The following is an 18,163-nucleotide window of genomic DNA, read 5'->3' as shown; positions in this document are numbered from 1 at the left end:
CATTCCTATGGTGACTATAGATAATAACACTGTATTGCATGTTTGAAAGTTGCTAAGATAATAGATTTTAAAAGTTCTCAGTACAAAAAAAAATCTTGTAACCGTGTGAGACGATGGGTGTGTTAGCTAATCTTATTGTGGTAATCATTTTGTAATATATATGTGTAGAAAATCACTATGCTATATACCTTAAACTTATACATTGTCATCTGTCAATTGTATCTCTGATGGGGAAAACACAGACCAATCCTGCCAATAGGGAAATCCTAGAAAGAAGTTCTGCAGGAAGATGACTTCGGCAGGGAGGCGAGGTCTGCCCTCCAGAGTTCAGAGTACAACAGAAGAATCCATCTACTCGACAACAGGTGCACGCTGGGTGGTGCAGCCTTTGGCCGTTGCTGTTCTGTGACATCAGTATGTCTAATGAAAAATGATCAACAGAGTGAGACTCATTAACAAAGGATACCAGGAGTCCCACAGGCAGATGCTATCGGTGGCCTCCTGCAGAATCTGGGTGGGTGGACAGAGCTTTGGACAAGAAGGGTAGCTGTTGAGGAGGAGCCACACCCTGAGGCTGCCCTAGGGCTTGGGAGAAATGCCAAGTCTCTGCCAAATAATCCATTAAATGACCATCTATGGGAAAAGTCAACTTCCCGGGGACCTTGCCACCAAGGAAAACAGAGCATATACACTTTGGGTTACCTGGAAGTGTCCATTGCCCCTTACGATTCAGAGCATCCGGAGTGTGTAGGATCTGGTGGGCTATCCATCATCTCACAGAGATGCTGTCCCTGAGCACCCAGGGAAAGAATTCACCTCTGGCCCCACAAGACCAACAACTACACCCGGGACACTAACAACCCAATTCTGAGAGGTCCACCTTGGATACCATCTGGCTCCTAGGTAGTGTCCTATCAGTACCCTCAAAATTAGCAGTGTGTCCCAACTCAGAAGCTAATTTTCTTCTCCACCTGCACCCCTCCCCACTAGCCCATGGGGACCACTTCAATTTCAACATGACTTGTGATATTGTTTGCTTAACTTGCTGAGTTAGCACCGCATTTTGGGCTACCTCAACGTAGTGTTATTTGAGAGCAAGTGAAAAAAACGGGTCTCAGCAAATTTAGAAACACCCAGTTTCTCTTCAAGACATCTTCCTTCTACAGGAGAGTCAGTTGTTTTCTCAAAGCCATGAGTACCATGTTTCCATTTCTGTTTTATGAGGCTCGTTGTTAGGCAACAAACAGCCTGAGTTCCTCCACAGACACACCCCACCCAGATGGCTCTAGAAAACCAAAACGGTCTCGATGGGAAGATTACTCTTTCACCTCATAGTTCCTCATTTATTTAGCTAGAAATAAAAATAAATTTAAATTTGTATTTCTTTGAATACTACGTAAGAGATGCATTTCGTTTGTGTAAGATTGTCGATGTGTTTGTTTTATATTCTTTATATCTTTTTCTGGTTATAAAATTGATGCACGGTCATAGAAAATAGAAAAGATAAAGAAACGTATAAAAATTTAAAATTAAACAATATTCCACCTCCGAGAGATAACCATTGGTTAGCACTGAGGTTTCCTAGCATGTCTTTCTCTGCAGATAGAGTTTTAAAAGAGATTTCAGATTATAACATACATACGAGTTTTAAATCTTGTCGCATCCACTATTCATTATAGCATAAACGTTTCCTGTGTATTAAACTCAAGCGTGGTTTGTAATAGTTGCATAGGAGTCCGTTCCGATTCTATCTAGCCAAGCACTTATAGACAGACATGGATGCAACTATGATGCACAAAGCTGTGCTTAGCATAAACCTTTGTGCATATTTTTCTATATAAGGAATTACTAGATCAGTGAATTTAAGCACCTGTGTCTCTTGCTAGATACTGCAGAATTACTTTTCAGAAAGAGGACACTGTGTTGCTGACATTTTAAGAACCCCGATCCCTGACTTCAGCTCACCCCCACCCCCCCACACCTTCCCAATCTTTTTGGTCAGAACATTGTGGACTTTTGTTATCCTATGAAATACCAGCTGCTGACTTCAAGAGGCGGAGAGGGAAAATGAACAAACAAGACACTTCCGTTCTTGACAGAAGGTGGTAAGGCTGCACTTTAGCAGAGAGAAGAGAAAAGAAAAGATAAGGAGATTTTTTAAAAGTGACCAATAACATCACAAAAGAAATTATTTTCAGGAAATAGAGACTGCTCAGGACATGGGTTTAGCGGACACTAGAGAGGCCCTAGGAACCATATGAAATCTGGGAGAAGGAGGTCATGGGGAGTTATTGTTTAATGGGTAGAGAGTTTCAAGATAAAAGAGTTCTGGAAATAAATGGTGGTAACGATTAAACAATAATATGAATGCACTTAATACCTCTGAACGGTACATTTAAAATGGTTAAGATAGTAAATTTTATGTTATGTGTATTTTTTTTAAATGCCTACAGCACCTGGTCTTCCTAGGTGGTCTCCCACCCAAGTACTAACCAGGCCCGACCCTGCTTAGCTTCCAAGATCAGACGGGATCGGGCGTGTTCAGGGTGGCATGGCCGTAGACTGTGATGTGTATTTTACCACAATAAAGCAGTGGGGTGGAGGGAACCAACAAAATCTATGAAGAGAAGGAGATGGGGATGCTGGATCTGGGGAAGAAGGGGCATCTTAGAGGGAGGAGAAGCAGAGAGGAACAGGGTACCCATAAAGTCCTCGTGCAATTTGGATGTTTAAAAAATTCACTTCTATACAAACCATAAACAATCTGTAAAAGGCAACACAGAGAGAATTCATTCAAGATTTAATGCAGTCGACTGCAGGAAGGTCAGCTTTCAAGGTATCCACCATCATTTTCAACACACTAAGATTCAGCCATATCACTATAATATAGAGCTCATTACCTACAAAATAAAAGAAAGGAGAAAAAAAAAACAAGCATAAGCAACTTTATTTAAATCTCTAGTAAATTTCCCTGGGTTGCATTTCACTAATTATTTATGCCTTATATGGAAGTGAATTTATTTGGCATTGGAACCAGCAGGGTGCCTTATGGACACCCTGTATCTTAGGCTTTTGCTAGCGGAAGTGATGCTCCAGTCAGCAAGGAGGCTAGTTCCAAGGACCCCTTCTGCATATGCAGGTAGCCCTGTCTTGGGGCAAGAGAATGCTCAGCTGCCAAGTTGGAAATATAACACCAAAAGGCTACTTTACACTTCCATCAGTAATGAATATGTGCCCATTTCCAAGCACATTATTACACTGAAAAATAGAAGGACCCAGAAAAGAATTTCCACGGGGTCCCGCCCCACATCTCCTCACCTACCTGCAGCTGTGCCCATACAGTCTTCCTTCTCTCCCGGTCTGATGGAAGAAATGTCTCTGCTCTTATCTAAGCCATCACTAGAGCCTCTCCTACCTCCCCATGATTGTATTCCTGCCTGTCCTCTCTCTTCTGCACATTTCCCCTCTCTGCTGGATAATTCTCAATGAGCATACGAGCAGGCCAGAATTCCTTCCTCTTGACTGCATGTCTCCTCCAGCTCTCGTCCCATGTTTCATTTAGAGATGCCCAAAAGCATTCTCTCCAGTTCCTTGGCCCCCGTTCTCTCTTGAACTTTCTTCTCACCCCTTCCTCAGACACTCTTTTGTCTAAGCCACCAGTGCTTTCTGTGTGGCTAAACCTGATGATGGTCCATAATTGGGCCCACTTTACTTGACCCATCGACAGAACGTGACAACGTTGATGGCTTCCTTTTCCATTTGGCACTGGAGATATCTCACACTCTCCTAGTTCTCCAACCTCTGGCTGCTCTTCCACAGCCTCCTTCACTGGTTCCCTTCTGCCTCCCTGACCTCAAACTATCCAAGGCCCCAAGGCGAGGTCCCCAGGTCCCGTCTCCTCTCTACCTACACTCACTCCATGGAGAGCTCAGTCAGTCACGAAGCTTTAAACACGATCTCTGTCCACTGACAGGGTCCAAACATTTTCTTCCAGCCCACACTTCTCTAAAGTCCAGACGTGCACATCCAATTCCCTGATAATTTCCCTTAGATGGATAGATGATAAGCGCCTCCCCGCACTCACTACGAAACTCTGTAGTCATCACTGTCTCAGTAAGTGACAGCTCCATTCTTCCAGCTGCTCTGGTCGAAACACCTGGGGTCACCCTGGATGCCCCTCTTTCCTCGATGTTCCATTCCCAACGCACAAGCAAGTCCCAGGCAGCACTTGTGTGTGTTATTATTCTTTTATTATTATTATTTTTTATTAGCACTTTCTCTCAAAACCGATCCTGCACCAGATCGATTCTCACGGCTACTGCACGGTCCCCTCACGGGATATGTCACCGTCTCCCCCTGGACAACTCCACACTCTTCTCCCTGCTTCCACCCCACTATCCATTCAGTGCATGGCCCCCAAGGTCCTCTTTACACTCCAGTCAGATCCTGTTACTTCTCCACTCGAAACCCTCCAGCCGCTCCCACCTCCCTTAGAATGAACACAAACTTTCTGCCAGGATCCACGACGCCCAATGTGATCCAGCCCTGGTCCCCTTTCCCAGTCTTGTTTTCCTCCCACACTTCGTTTGGCCATCCAGGCTTCTTAGCTCTTCCTAAAACAGGCTGAGCTCTTCCCTACCACAGGCCATTTGCACTTGTTCCTTCCTCTGCCTTGGAGCCTCTTTTACCAGATATGTACATGGCTCACCCTATTGCTTCGCACAGCCTCTGTTTCAACATCACCTCCACAGATAGGCCTTCACGAATCACCCCATCTAAATCATAGATCTCACCACCACCCTCACCCCCTATCCCTATACCTGGCTTTATTTGTTTTCTCACCCTTTATCTCTACTTGACATTATCTTATATATTCGTCCGCTTCTTATTTATCTTCCGTATTGGCATGTGAAGATCAGATCCGCAATGCCTCAGATGGAGCCTGACACATAGTAGGAACTCAACGAACATTGACCGAATGAATTTATATTTTTGTGTGACTTGCCTCTTGGTGTCTTTTGCACCAAGGAACTTGATATTTTAAAATTGGTTTTTAAGAGCTCATTATAGAAGAAACGCAATAACCTTTTGTCCGTCATATATATTACAAATATTTTTTCCTGCTTTCCCATTTTTCTGTTTCATAAAGCAAAACTCACAGTGGTTTCTCTTTTAAAACGACCCCGCCATGTAAAAAACGCAGATTCCTGCCCCATTCTGTCAAGGTTGTTTTCATTCTTAGTCTGTGGCTTTTATTGAGCACTTTAATCTTTTCCTCTGTATTTATTAGCATTTTCATGAAATAGAGCAAGGGGCTGCCCAGAGGCCACTAGTCAGAATCTGTTCACACCTGAAAGTGGAGAAAACGGCTCTTAGTTACGACATGCTTATCATGGTCGTTAATGCATCGCTTCACGGTACCCAGAGCACAGGCGATGCACACAGGCGGGCCGCCGATGCCGACTGCCAGTTCTTTGGAATATTTATCGCACTCAGTTTGGCTACTTCTTAAAAGCATGCAGGTGTTTTGGCCGAAGAGGTGTGAACAAGTAAGACCGTACCAGACGGAAGGATTCTGAAATGCTCTGTGGGATGGCGCGGTTGCGATGGAGAACTGAGACTCTGAAATCTCTTGTACCGTTACTGGCAAAAGAGGGGAATTCAAAGCACTGCAGAACCTAACTATGATGTCAGGGTGACCTCAAGAGACACGAGGAGTTCAGGTGACCAATCTCGGTCTCTCAGGAAGCTCTGTTCCACCAGCCTTGATCACCTTTGGCCATTCCCAGGCTAAGGAACACCTGCCCCACAGACTCTAAGAGAGGCCAGGAGGCATCTGAAAAATGCACAGGAAAGAGCTTGCAGAAATGACCGACTTAGCCGGTTAAAGTCCATTCCCAAATGCCCTGTGTCGGAATAAGAAGTCCGTATAAAACTGCTTGTTATGTTACTATCGGGGCTCAGCCTTTGGACAGGAATCCGCTGAGCTGGCGCTGGCGTCAATAAGTGCTACTTCCTGCTTATAGCTTCAGTGTACGGGTCTCTTCGTTCAAGAATCCTATAACAGCACTGATAACGCCAAGGTCACGGGTTCTACGAGGCAAAATAGCCTGTAAATAGATAAGACCAGTGGCCTGGAAATTCCTCCCTCCTTGCAGGCCCTCGCTCGAAGCTCCCCCTCCCGTCCTGAGTCACAAAGTGCACATAGAACCTCAGACAAAGGAATCACGCACCCCTTGCATGGACACTGCAGAGGTATAAAAGCTGTAATGAATCTAACCGAGCAGAGCTTGGGCTTTAGGGCTGTTAAGCCTCATGCTCTCCTCCGGCCTCATAAATTCTCCTTCCTCTAACAAAGTTGTCTGAGCGTCCAAATTCCTCCGTCGGGTGCCGCTTCCTGCAACACTCCTCCCTCCTTCCAAGTATTACAGATGGGCTGGTCACTGGGCTATGCGTCTCTGACTTTACAGTCTTCAGGGAGACCAGCAGGAGGACCCCTAGGCCATCTTGCCCATGAAGACACAAGGTGGCCTTCATTCTAGTGTCTAGTGACCTGCCCATGGGCCCCTCGGTCCTCTTCCCTCTTCAGGAGTGGAATGGGATGAGGGCATGCAGCTTGAGATCGCGTACAGGCAGGTGTCCTGAGTAGCCGTGGTGATACCCCAGAGTGCTTATGCTGCGTGCGCAGATTTGAAGCCACCTGGGGCCTAAGTAGGACCTGAACACAATTTTGCTGGCCAGAAGGTGAAGGGTGGAGAGAGCGAGGGTGTTATTCTGCTTTGCAGTCAACATGAGTGAGCCCTCGGAAACACGTAACGTCTGTGTTTAGTGACACGTGCTGGGTAAATTAACAAAGTAATAAAGGTTTACTGACATGAAACTAATGCAGCAAGAAAAATAGCAATTAACCAATTAAAAACAGACGAAGAACCTGAATAGACCCTTTTACAAAGAAGACATACAGAAGGCCAACAAGCACATGAAAGGGCGCTCAGCATCGCTAATCATCAGGGACATGCACATCGAAGCCACAGTGTGTTATCGCCTCACACCTGTTGGCATGGCTGTTATCAAAAGACAAGATGTGACGAGTGCTGGCGAGGATACAGAGAAAAGGGACTTTTGTTGGGAACGTAAACTGGTGCCGCCACTGTGGAAAACAATATAGTGGTTCCTCGAAAAATTAAAACTAGAACCACCATGTGATCCAGCAAACCCACTTCTGTATATTTATCCAAAGGCAATGAAATCAGTATCTGGAAGAGATATCTGTACCCCGATGTTCATTACAGCATTATTCACAATAGCCAAGATGTGGAACTAACCCAAGTGTCCATCGATGGATAAGATGGACAATGTGTATTCAATGGCATTTAATCAGCTATGAAGAATAAGGAAATCTTGCCGTTAGATGAAACTTGAAGATAGATAGTATACTAAGGGAAATAACGAAGACAGAGGAAGACAAATACTGTAGGATCTCTCTCACACGTGGAATCTGAAAAAGCTGAACTCACGAAAACAGAGTAGAGCGGTGGTTGCCTGGGGCTGGAGAGATGTTGCTCAAAGGGCACGAACTCCTGGTTATAACATCAATGAGTTCTGGGGACCTAATGCACGGCAATCCTAGTTAGCAATACTGGATTGTGTACTTGAAAGTTGCTAGGAGAGTAGATCGTAAATGTTCACTCACTCACTCACACACACTCACACACACACACACACACACACACGAGGTAATTATGTACGGTGATGGATGATGAGTTAACTAACCTTACTGTGGCAATGATTTGACAGTATAGACCTGTATTCAACCATTGCATTGGACAAGGTGTGCAATTTTTTTGTAAATTATTTCTCGATAAAGCGGCAGGAGACAAAAAAAGTAGTGACTAAGTTTCCGATGATAAAATCTTGACGTTTGGCTGAGTAGGAGGCAACTCGAAGCGGTAAGAGTAGCTGCAGTTCTCAGTGCACTGATGTTTGTGAGCTATATTTGAACATGACTAAAGAAGAATGCACTTATTTCATATTTATGACCCATTTTTTAATGAGGGATCATTTGCATGATTTAAATCTATTTCTTAAATCAAAAACCACAGCTTGCTACTTTTAGTCCCCTAATAAAAGGATGGTAAAGAAGGACGAAATACGGTTCCTGGGTCCTAGGAGACACTGTTACAACGCTACATCCTCCTTGGGCCGTCCATCCCCGGACTTCGTAGTGTAAAAGTCAAAAAGCCCCCCACCTGTTTGCGCTACATCGATTGGATTTTGCGCTGCTGCAGCTCCAGGCAATCCAAGCTGATAAACACTGTTCCATTCATCCCCATCTCTCCACGCAAGTAGCCACGGGACAGCCACCTTCCGCCCTATGCCCCAGCCATTGACACACGCAGATGGCCTGGCTCCCCTTGCAGTCGGCCTCAGGCCCAGCTACTCTCCTTAATTCTCTACGCCACGCTGTGGGCCCAGGAATGACTCGGCTGCTTCTGTGCCACAGTCCACCACCGGCCTCCCATAACACTGCGCAAGCTCCGTCGGTAGAGATCCATCCCCTCTCCAGGGTCTTGCTCCTTCCCCAGACTCTGCCCACGGGGCAGGGCATGGACCCCTGTGCCCTGGAAGCTCACAGAGGATCATGGGTGCTGCAGCAGCTCCAGGGCTCTTCCAGGGGCCAGGGGCAAGGCCAGGGCCAGGGCCTCGTCCTCCGAGACCCACCAAAGTCCATTCGTTCCTGGCCTCCCGCCCCTTCTCACTCCCTCCTCTTGCCCAAGGACTCTGTTTAGTGTCTAGAAGGAAAAAAAGGAGGAAATTCTCCTCTTAACCAATATTGAAGGAATTTAGATGTTTGAAAGGTAGAAGCAGAAAAAAATTAGATGAAAATTCCTCAAACTTTATCTGCCAAATAGATAGACATGGATTTGGAAAGATGGACTAAGAAAACAGGACCGTGCACCTGGGGACATGGCAGAGCCTCAGGGCCATCTGAGGTCAGGGTGGGAAGGCTTGGGGAAGAAGAGTTCGCATTGTGGGAGCTGTGGTTGCTGCCTGAGAGACCAAGGAGGCTGGAAGAACCGCTCGGGTGTGCCCGGCAAGACGCTGGTGTGCGGAGAGCGGGCGGGGTGAGGGGCAAGACGTCACGGAGGCACCGGACACGGCAGCTGACGGCCTCTCCGCTCCTGCCTTCCCAGTCGGCCCCGGCGTGGCCCTCTCCCTGCTGTCCTGCATCCATCGGTCCCCTAACAAACGGCCGCTCGCCGCTGCCACTCCGAGCAGCCTCGCGCTCGCCAGCACTGCCGGGTGGCGTCCCACAAACCAGAATCCCCTGCCTCAGTCCCCAGCACTGACCTCATGGCCGCTCCTCCCCTGGGCTCTCCCTGTCCGAGGCCAGAGCCTGAGAGAGGACGTGGGGATCCCCTTTGCCAGAGTGCCTCCCCTCTTTCCATCTCTTCCAAAGGCCCCCGGGCGCTGGCGGCCTTCACCCCACCATTAACATTGCGACCTTGTCTCTCTTTGTCCTGAGGGCTGTGCAGCCAGGAGTGAAGGCGGCAGAGAAAGAATCCCCAAGCACAAGGACAACCACAACCCCCACCACCTCCCTCCCGGACACACACTATGTCCTAGGGGCAAAAAGAGGGCCGAGCTTTGTAGAGGGCAGTGGCAGCGAGGGTGGCTTAACACCTGGAGGTGTGGATTTTCTGTCACAGTAGAGGAAGAAGGAAACTCCATGAGAACCCAGGGGGCTCTTGGGAGAGGCCACAGCCCCTGGGCGGGTACACACCACACTGAGGGGTTGGCGACTGCTTGAGAGGGCAGTGACCTGGGGGCTCAGAAGGGTCCTGCTGACCTGTGAGCAAAGCCCCCCAGCTGTTTCCCCTCGCAGCCCTCACGGCCCAGACAAGCCAAGCAAACAGCCTCCCGGCCTGCTGGCGCCCAATGCCCCCTCCCGGAGGGAGCCTTCCGTCTTTGGAGATGCGCCCTCTCTCCTGGCTCCCTACCGCGGTCCTTAGGTCCTCATCCTGTTAAGTCCTGGCTTCTGTTTCATCCCTGTCTTCCGGGCCCCTCCACCTCTGATACCAGGAAGAGCAGGGCGTTCGTACAACGAGGCGGTGCTTCCCAACGGAGGTGGGACATGCCAGCCAAGCCTTCCTGGGACCCGGACATGGGCTGTTCCCTGGTCAGTAGGATGTCGTCTTCTCGGGATGATTGGTGTGTGGCTACGGGAGCCGCTTCTCTGCAGAGTTCCCTGGCCCCAGTGATGTGAGATGCGCGGAGAAGGAGAAGCGCGAGGCATCTGGGCCCAGTCCTCCCGGGACCTCGTCAGACCCTGCGAGGGGCAGGACTGCATCCCGGATCCCGCACGGCTGAGGCTGTTGGAGCAGCAGAGCATACCACAGGCAGCTCCGAAGGAGATGTGGATTCCAGGCCGGTGACAGCTGAAGCCTGACAAATGTGAGGGATGCCGCCAGAGAGCATAGACTTGTCCCTGACACCTGTGAGTTGCCCCTGTGACCCCAGAAAGGCATTAGAAAATGTCATCCTCACCCAGGGGAGCCCAGGGCCCCAGACAACAGAGGGCTGGTGTTCACTGGGCCTTATCTGTACCCTGGGGCATCTGGGCCACAATAGCCAAGTGACCGTAGGTTCATCTCTGAACTTGTCCCCTATGTGAAATGGTGATAAGAGCAGCATGGTGGCTGAGCGGCGGGTTCAAGTCTCAGCTCCGCCACTGGCCACAAAACTTGAAGCAGTTTGCTTTTATCTCTCTGTGCATTCGTTTTTTTCAGGTGTGAAACACACATAACACCATTACTCAGTGTTAAGGTTTCCGCTACCTCAGGTCATCCGAGAAGCAGGCGCCAAGGTGGGAAGGGATTAAACACTCCAACGATATGTTAAACACCTGCAAGATAAATGGGAGGGGAGCTAGAGAGAGGAAAGGGCAGTGTGGCCAGGCCACTGGGCGTCACAGAGCTAAAGTCACTCCAGCGCAGGGTCACGTCTCCGGGGAATGGACTTGCCCCGCGTTCCTGCCACACTTACTGGGGGATGGAGGGAGCCCTGTCAGGGCGTGGTGGTCAACCATTCCCCCACGCCACGTCGAAAGCCTGAGGGCACCTGCTCACATAGCCAAATGTCACATGTTCCAAATGTGAGTAGGGAAGGCTTGGACCAACCGCCCACGCACTGCCTCCTCCCCATGCTAGACCTCCAGTGCCGCGTGGTCCACACAGCAGGCCGCCTCTAGGATTGTGGCCACACGCCTAGCTTGCAGGACTTGCGCACCTGGGCTGCTGAACGAGATTGTTTTCCACAGGGAGGCTTTGCCAATCGGCATTGGCCTTCACCTGTCATTCCTTCGGCCCAGAAGGGAGGGGCGCTGGGAGCCTTCAGTACCTTCTCCCTTCTCCCTGAATGATAATCTGTTTTAATTCCCATGTCCCACAATCGCCAGCGCGGTGGACCGCCATCAATCCCCACTGTCAAGGGGAGGCCGAGGAAACTCATACTTCTCCTTTGGGGCGAGTTGCAAAACTCTTCCTCAATCTTCGGCATTATAAGTCCTGTTTTTACTTTCACAGTTATGTACGAAAAATCCAAATAGTATTTTTCTAAAACTGGGCAGCGGGGCGGGGGTGGGGGTGGGGGTGGGAAGAAGCCATGCCTTATCCCAAGATGAGTCTTCAGGGCCCTATAAGGAGAAGATTCGTCCAGCAAGGTCACCTCTCTGCTTGATGGGACAAAAGAGGCACCAGGAAACGCTCCGAAGGACAAGATGACTCGCTCCCTGGTGTTTTAAATTCAAGGAACCTGGCCAGGCTGGGTAGCCTGGGAATGCCGCATACCCAGAAGGGTGGCATCGCCCATGGAAACGCCAGCACCCCAGTACAAACCAGCTCAAAGAAAGGCACTTCCATTTGCAGGTGTCAGCTGCACAGAGGCGCTGAGCCAGGTAACCATGGCAAGGGTGTCTGCAGCCCTCCATGGCCCCTGGCCTGATCGACGCCCAACTCCAGGGCAGCTCCCAAAGTCTGACATACCAGTCCTTTCCAAGTCAGGGTCACACCACCATGCTGGCCATCACCCGCAAGAGGCCAATAAAGAGATTTTGGAGGTAAGACTGCAGGTCAACAAAGTCAAGTGCATGGTCTTCCCCTGAGCTCATGCCCTCCCTCCCTGAGAGTTTCTGTGACTGGTTTCTGCCCCTGCCCCCTGGGCAAGGAACCTCTCTGGCTGAGCGGATGTGATATCCACTGGGCGCTCTCTTTCTGCTGTCGATGGGGGAGTGCGGGAGTGCGTAACACAGAGATGGGAAAGCGCCCAGACTTTCAGAAGGAGAAGGTTCAGGGACGTGTCCCCAGTGGCAAGGTTGGCTTTCTAGGACCTGCTGGCTGATCCACCTGCCACCCGGAACCGAATTTGATGGACTTTTATTTCATTCCTTATAAAAGATCTCCTTTTTGTGGACCGAGATTGGGTCCCTTGACAGCTGTTCTTGCAGATACCTTCTCCGGAAGGTTCCGATCATAAGGGTGACCACTGCGGTTAACCTAGTGCGTGCTCTGCCTGACGTGTTAAATGTCAACTTGCATCTGGAATGGCCCCTCCTCAAAACCAAACCACAAGCCAGTTGTCTTGTATCGTAACTCTTCTCCCTAAGGCCACATGTGAAGGACTGTGGGATACAGCAGTGACACGTGGGTGCACCAGAGGGACACAGCCTGGTACAAATCCCAGCTCTTTCTCCCAGCAGCTGTGAGACTTTGGGCCCACTCAGCACTTTTGACTCAGTTTCTTCCCTTTAAAATGAGAGTGGTAATAACAGCTCACCTCCTAGCGCTATAAGAATAACATGAATTACTATTTATAAAGTTCTTAGGCATAGTCAACATCCCATGAATATTAATTGTGGGGCTGGTGGCTGTCATTAGCTTTGTCCTGCCGGCCGGCAGAAAGTGGCCAGGCTGGGATCTGAATGCCTGACCCTCTCACTCCTCGGCCATACTCTTTCCACGAAGCTGTTTTTAATTTGGAAATTTCCATTCCTTGAAGTTCAAAACCAAGCGTTAGGATCTGAAAGGAGAGGTCACCTCCTCTCTCATGCTACTGGCATGTAACTGGATGTGTTGAAGGTCGGTTCCCCTTACAGCCCTCTGGTTGGTTGCCCGGGCCTCACCCGGGCTGAGAGCACCCAGCCCTCTCCTCTCAAACAAGAATTTCTGTTCTATCTATAGGGATACAAAGAGGATGCTGCAGGGGCTCTGGAACGTTACTCCAAATGTTTTCATCTTCAGATTTCGAAAAAAAATTAAACAAACCATTTCAAGCAGCCTAAAAACTGACCACTGGAACTAGGCTAAGAATTAAGACAGTTTCTTTCATTTATTTCCCTCACTTTTTATTTTTAAAAAATTTCAAAGCTAAGAAGTTAAATGAGGACTACAATAAACACCATGTAACCTTTATCTGGATTCACCGATTTCAACCATCTGCCACACTATTTGACCTCTCTTTACAGAGCTAGAGAGGAGAGACTGGGAGACAGAGATTGGTTTTTCTTTGGCTGAGCCATTTAGCAATAAGCTACACACATCTTGATATTTAACTCCCGATTACATCAGCATGTATCTTCTGAGAGGAAGGACTCTTCCCACATAACCACAAGGCCATTATCACACACATAAGAAATTTAACATTGATTCAAAAATTTTATTTAATGTACACTTCATATTCAAATTTTTTCCAATTGTCCTCAAATTTTTCTTTATAGTTTTTTTTTTTTAATCCAGCCTCCAATTAAGGTTCGGCATTATATTTGAAGTTGATTGTGTTGTCCCTTAAGTCATCTTTAATCTAAGGCAGAGGTTGACAAACTTTTCTGTGAAGGGCCAGATAGGTCTCTGTTTCGACTCCCGGACTTTGCTGTTGAGGTGTGAAAGAAGCCATAGACAATATGTAAACAAATAAGCGAGGATGTGTCTCAATAAAACTTTATTTATAAGTACAGAAGATAGGCCAGAATGACCTGTGAACTGTAATTCATCAGCCCCTGATCTAAGGCGTTCCCCACCATCCTTTTTAACTCTATTGAGACATTGACACATTTTGAGGAGTCCAGGCCAATTGTCTTGAAGAATATCCATATACTAGGTTTGTCTAATTGTTTCTTCCTGATTAGATAAGGTTAGAAATGTTGTGCAAAAAGTGCAAGACATATAAAGCTGTGCATTTCATACAGTATCTCACCAGGAGGTCAATTTGTCTCATTATTGGTGAGATTAAATTTGATCTCTTGGTTAAGGTGGTGTCCATCAGGCCTCTCCATTGTAGAGGCACTCTATGCCCTGCCTTTGTAATTAAAAAGTAATTAAATTAAGATAAAAAGCAAGGAGAAACTTCTGGACCACACGAATACTTTGTTCCCCCAAAACCTTTCACCTAATAGTTTTAGCATTGATTATCAATGCGTTGATGACCCTTGCTTGAATCATTATTATATTGAGATTTGCAAAGCTGTGATGTCCTCATTCTACCACTCTCCATTCATTTTCTGGCATTGTGGTGGATGCTGGGTTGTGCTTTCCTGATTTTCCCTTCAAGACTGGACCACTTAGTCCTCCACCTGCTCAGTGTGTTGTTACCCGCCAAGGGTTCTCAGCTGAGTCTTCCCTAGGAATTACCCAAGGTTATGGCCACTCTCTCAGGATGGTCCTCATCTCCAACAGCATAGTGGAAAGGAATACAGGCCCCTCACCCCAACTTGGGACAACTCCGATGGGTCATCCCAGCTCCAGAGCTCCTTGTGGAAACAGCTGCTGCTCCCGCTATGATGACATTACGGCTCACCTCCTCCTCTGTCCATCCTGCTTTTCTAAACTCCCTCCTTCCTAGGAGCTTTCCCTAGTGAACCTCCTGCACACGAATCTCCTTTCTCTGGTCTGTTTCCTGGGGGACTAAACCTGTGATAGTTATTCCTTTGTAAAAGATGCCTTTCTCTCATGCTTTCCTTTTCCCCGTCCTTGAATATTACTGTGGATTCACAGATTTTTAAAAAAAATCTAATGTGTTACAATCCTTTCCTATCATAATTCTTTTTGGATGCTCAGATTTTCCCAGATGTGGCCCGTGGGAGCCCCTTCATCCTTTTCGCGTCAGTATCTGAGCACGTCCTTGCCTTCTAGACTTCACCAAAACAAGATAATCTCACCTCTTTCCAAAAAGACTGGTTCAAGAACCAGATCTAAGCCAATCGATTTTGGGCAGGTCCACGTCTATGGATGGTGTGTGCTTTGGTCTTCTATTTCCATGGATGGGTGTTCAAAGATAATCTAATCAACGTGAAGATCAAGTGTCTCATTCTAGACAGTATGGTGTGACTCTGTGAAGCCTGGAGCTGCTGTGGCCTTTTTGTCACCTCCTAGCGCAAGAAGGACAAAACGAATTACTATTTGTGAACTCATGGGGGCAGCCGGCCTGAGGAGGAAGGTGGATATGGGCCGAAAGGGCAGAGGAAATGTCAGAGAAATAGAGCTGGAGCTCTGATCAAACCATATCTGGAGGCAGCATACTTCTGGTCTTTATAGTTACAGGTTAAGCTGGTAGGAGTCAGCTTTTCTGTAACTCGCTTCTGAGAGCATTCTACCTGATATAAATGAGGGGTCCATTTTGCAAGCTGATTTTGAGGTATCTGTGAGATGTTTAAACGTTACTGCCAATTGCCCTTTTTTCTGAGTCATAGTAAGTGTTCTTCTTATCAATGTGTGTACTCTATATTTTCAGACTATAGTAAGATACTATTGACCATATATTTTTGGCAAACATTTTTGTCCAATTCTCTGTTTTCATTTTTGTTTTGTTTATCATGAATGTTGACATTTAAATGCTTTTAATTTTCAGTTAAATAAATCTACTCATTACTTCCTATGGATTTCTTTTATGTCAGAAAGTCAGGAAGAATGTTGATGTATTCCCCGCTGGCCAGAGCTTCAGTGGACCCAAGTGGCAAACCCATCATATTCCATTCCTCTGGCCACAGAGACTGGTCATGGGTTAGCACTTGTTCCAAGATGGCCCAATAAGAGAGTCAATTTCAGGACGTTTGTGGGAACCGTTGGGAAGCAGGTTCTCTCTCTCTCTCTCTCTCTCTCTCTCTCTCTCTCTCTCTCTCTCTCTCTTCCTCTCTTCCTCTCTTTCTCTCTTTCTCCTGGGAAACCTCACCTGGTGGGGTGGAAATCTAGGCATGTTTACCATTGTTTTGCTACCATCGGAAAAGAATCTGCTGTTGAACGAGGCTAACACAAAGAAAAGCAGAACCAAAGGATGATGAAAGAGAGACTGAGTCCTGACGACATAGTTTAAAAACCTGGATCCCATCACACCCAAACTTTTGGCTTTTCATTACATAAGCCAGTAAATTCCCTTTTACTTCAGTTTGGTTTGAATTTTCATCACTTGTACCTTAAAGAATTGGGCAATAAAGAACGCAGAACATAATCTCACCGAGATAGTATGCTGGCTGGAAAATTACTGCTTGGCTATGGGCATGGGAACATAGGCTGTCACCCATAGGAACATAACATTCTAACAATAAGCTTTCTGCTTCTGTACCCCTGCTTGCACACACGACCTGTGGGTCGACAGGTAATGAATAGAAAAAAAAAATAGACCTTTGTGTTTAGACAGAATGAAAAAGGGTTTTGGGCTTAAAAACTCTGTACCTCTCTACATTTTGGGGCTGCTTAATTTGGGGTCTGCGTACCTCTGGCAGACCCAGCTGGCTGAATAAAGAGTGTGTTTCCCATAATTCACTGAGTTCTGGTGGTCCGTGTGTCTTTCGGGGGCTGGAGGCTACAACATAAGCTCTTTTAGACTAGGACTTCTCCGACCACCTTTGCCTCAAAGTGCCTATTTTCCAAGCTGCACACACACACCACGCACCCTAGAGAGGCTTTGCTTGCTTGGCACAATGTCATTGTCCAATTCGACTTGGCTCCCCGATGGTCTCCTGATGAGTATTACTTGGAAAAGGGTTAAGAAGGACAGCATGACAGAGGATGAAAGGATAGAAGGATCTAGTAGAGTAAAAAGACCTATTTCTCCTACCCATGTCTTGGTCTTGTCTCAGCCTCTGACTCCATCCAGATATGGAAGGGTTTTGTTTTGTTTTGTTTTGTTTTAAATAGCAATGATACTCAATTTTTGGAATCCTTTCCAGGTGAAATGCAAAAAATAGCATGATAAACCATCGTCATCAAAGTGTATTCTAATAATCTGTCAGCTGCTAAGTTCTTCCTCAGTTTTGCCAAAAACACAAAAAGACACCTCTTAGCTGGTTCCCCTATAAAAACAGGAAAACTATTACACAAGATCCCATACTCTTCCTTAACCTCTGAAGATGGCTATCATTTTTGGAAAACCCTTATCTTTCACTTTCCTTCCAGAATCTGTAAACATTTCAGCTACTTCCTTCCTTCTCGAAACCTGATCCCACTTCCTCCTCTGGTTGCCACATTCCTAATCACAGACCATTAATTCCATCCTGATTTGCTGTCCACTATGACACCAGCTCTTACTTCTTATCAATTCTTCATTTCCTTTCTGGGGTGAGTGCTCTTTTTAATGTCCTAAGTCTATTCCCTTGCAGTTATCTATCAAAAATGTCCTTAAGTGTCCAGTTTCTCTAATTTGTTGATCACTATTGATGCCATTTCTCCTAGGCTGTAGAGCCTCATCCAGGAAGCTGCATTCATAATCATCGCGTGAGCAGCAGCGTAAGTCCTTCCAACTTTGCATCTGCATGCAAAGCCACACTAACCCAGGCAAGGAAGGGCAAGCAGCAACTCTGCAGTGTGTCCTCTACCGTAGGGTGTGTTTTTCTCACTTCTCAGCTGCAGGACACACCCGCTGGTCTCAATAGGTATACAACCCTTAGCAGGAAATAGAACCACTCCTTCGGTCTGCCCCTTTTCAAAGAAATGTAAACTCAGACCCTTCGAAGCAGAAGGCATTGCCCTGCAGTATCACTGAGTAATCTCTCAGTACTTCTTAAGGTCAACATTTTTTTTGTTATTGTTTCTGTTTTTCTGTCTTTTGCTTATTTTTTCCTAGTACGAGTTCTTCTGTGGTCCTTGCACATCCATCACTTGCCTGCCATGAGTTA

The 18,163-nt window shown here is 47.1% G+C and overlaps 1 non-coding gene across 1 annotated transcript; it reads right to left on the bottom strand.

Moving 5' to 3' along the window:
• Positions 1 to 2,444: 2,444 nt before the first annotated feature.
• LOC118602275 lies at positions 2,445 to 2,563 on the bottom strand. The gene has a single exon (XR_004950643.1). It is a non-coding gene; the product is annotated as a 5S ribosomal RNA (ribosomal RNA).
• Between the last annotated feature and the right edge of the window lie 15,600 nt (positions 2,564 to 18,163).

This window comes from Rousettus aegyptiacus, unplaced genomic scaffold, assembly GCF_014176215.1.
Source record: "Rousettus aegyptiacus isolate mRouAeg1 unplaced genomic scaffold, mRouAeg1.p scaffold_m13_p_4, whole genome shotgun sequence".
In the NCBI taxonomy this organism is placed as follows: Eukaryota; Metazoa; Chordata; class Mammalia; order Chiroptera; family Pteropodidae; genus Rousettus; species Rousettus aegyptiacus.
This window is presented reverse-complemented; position numbering and strand designations above follow the sequence as displayed.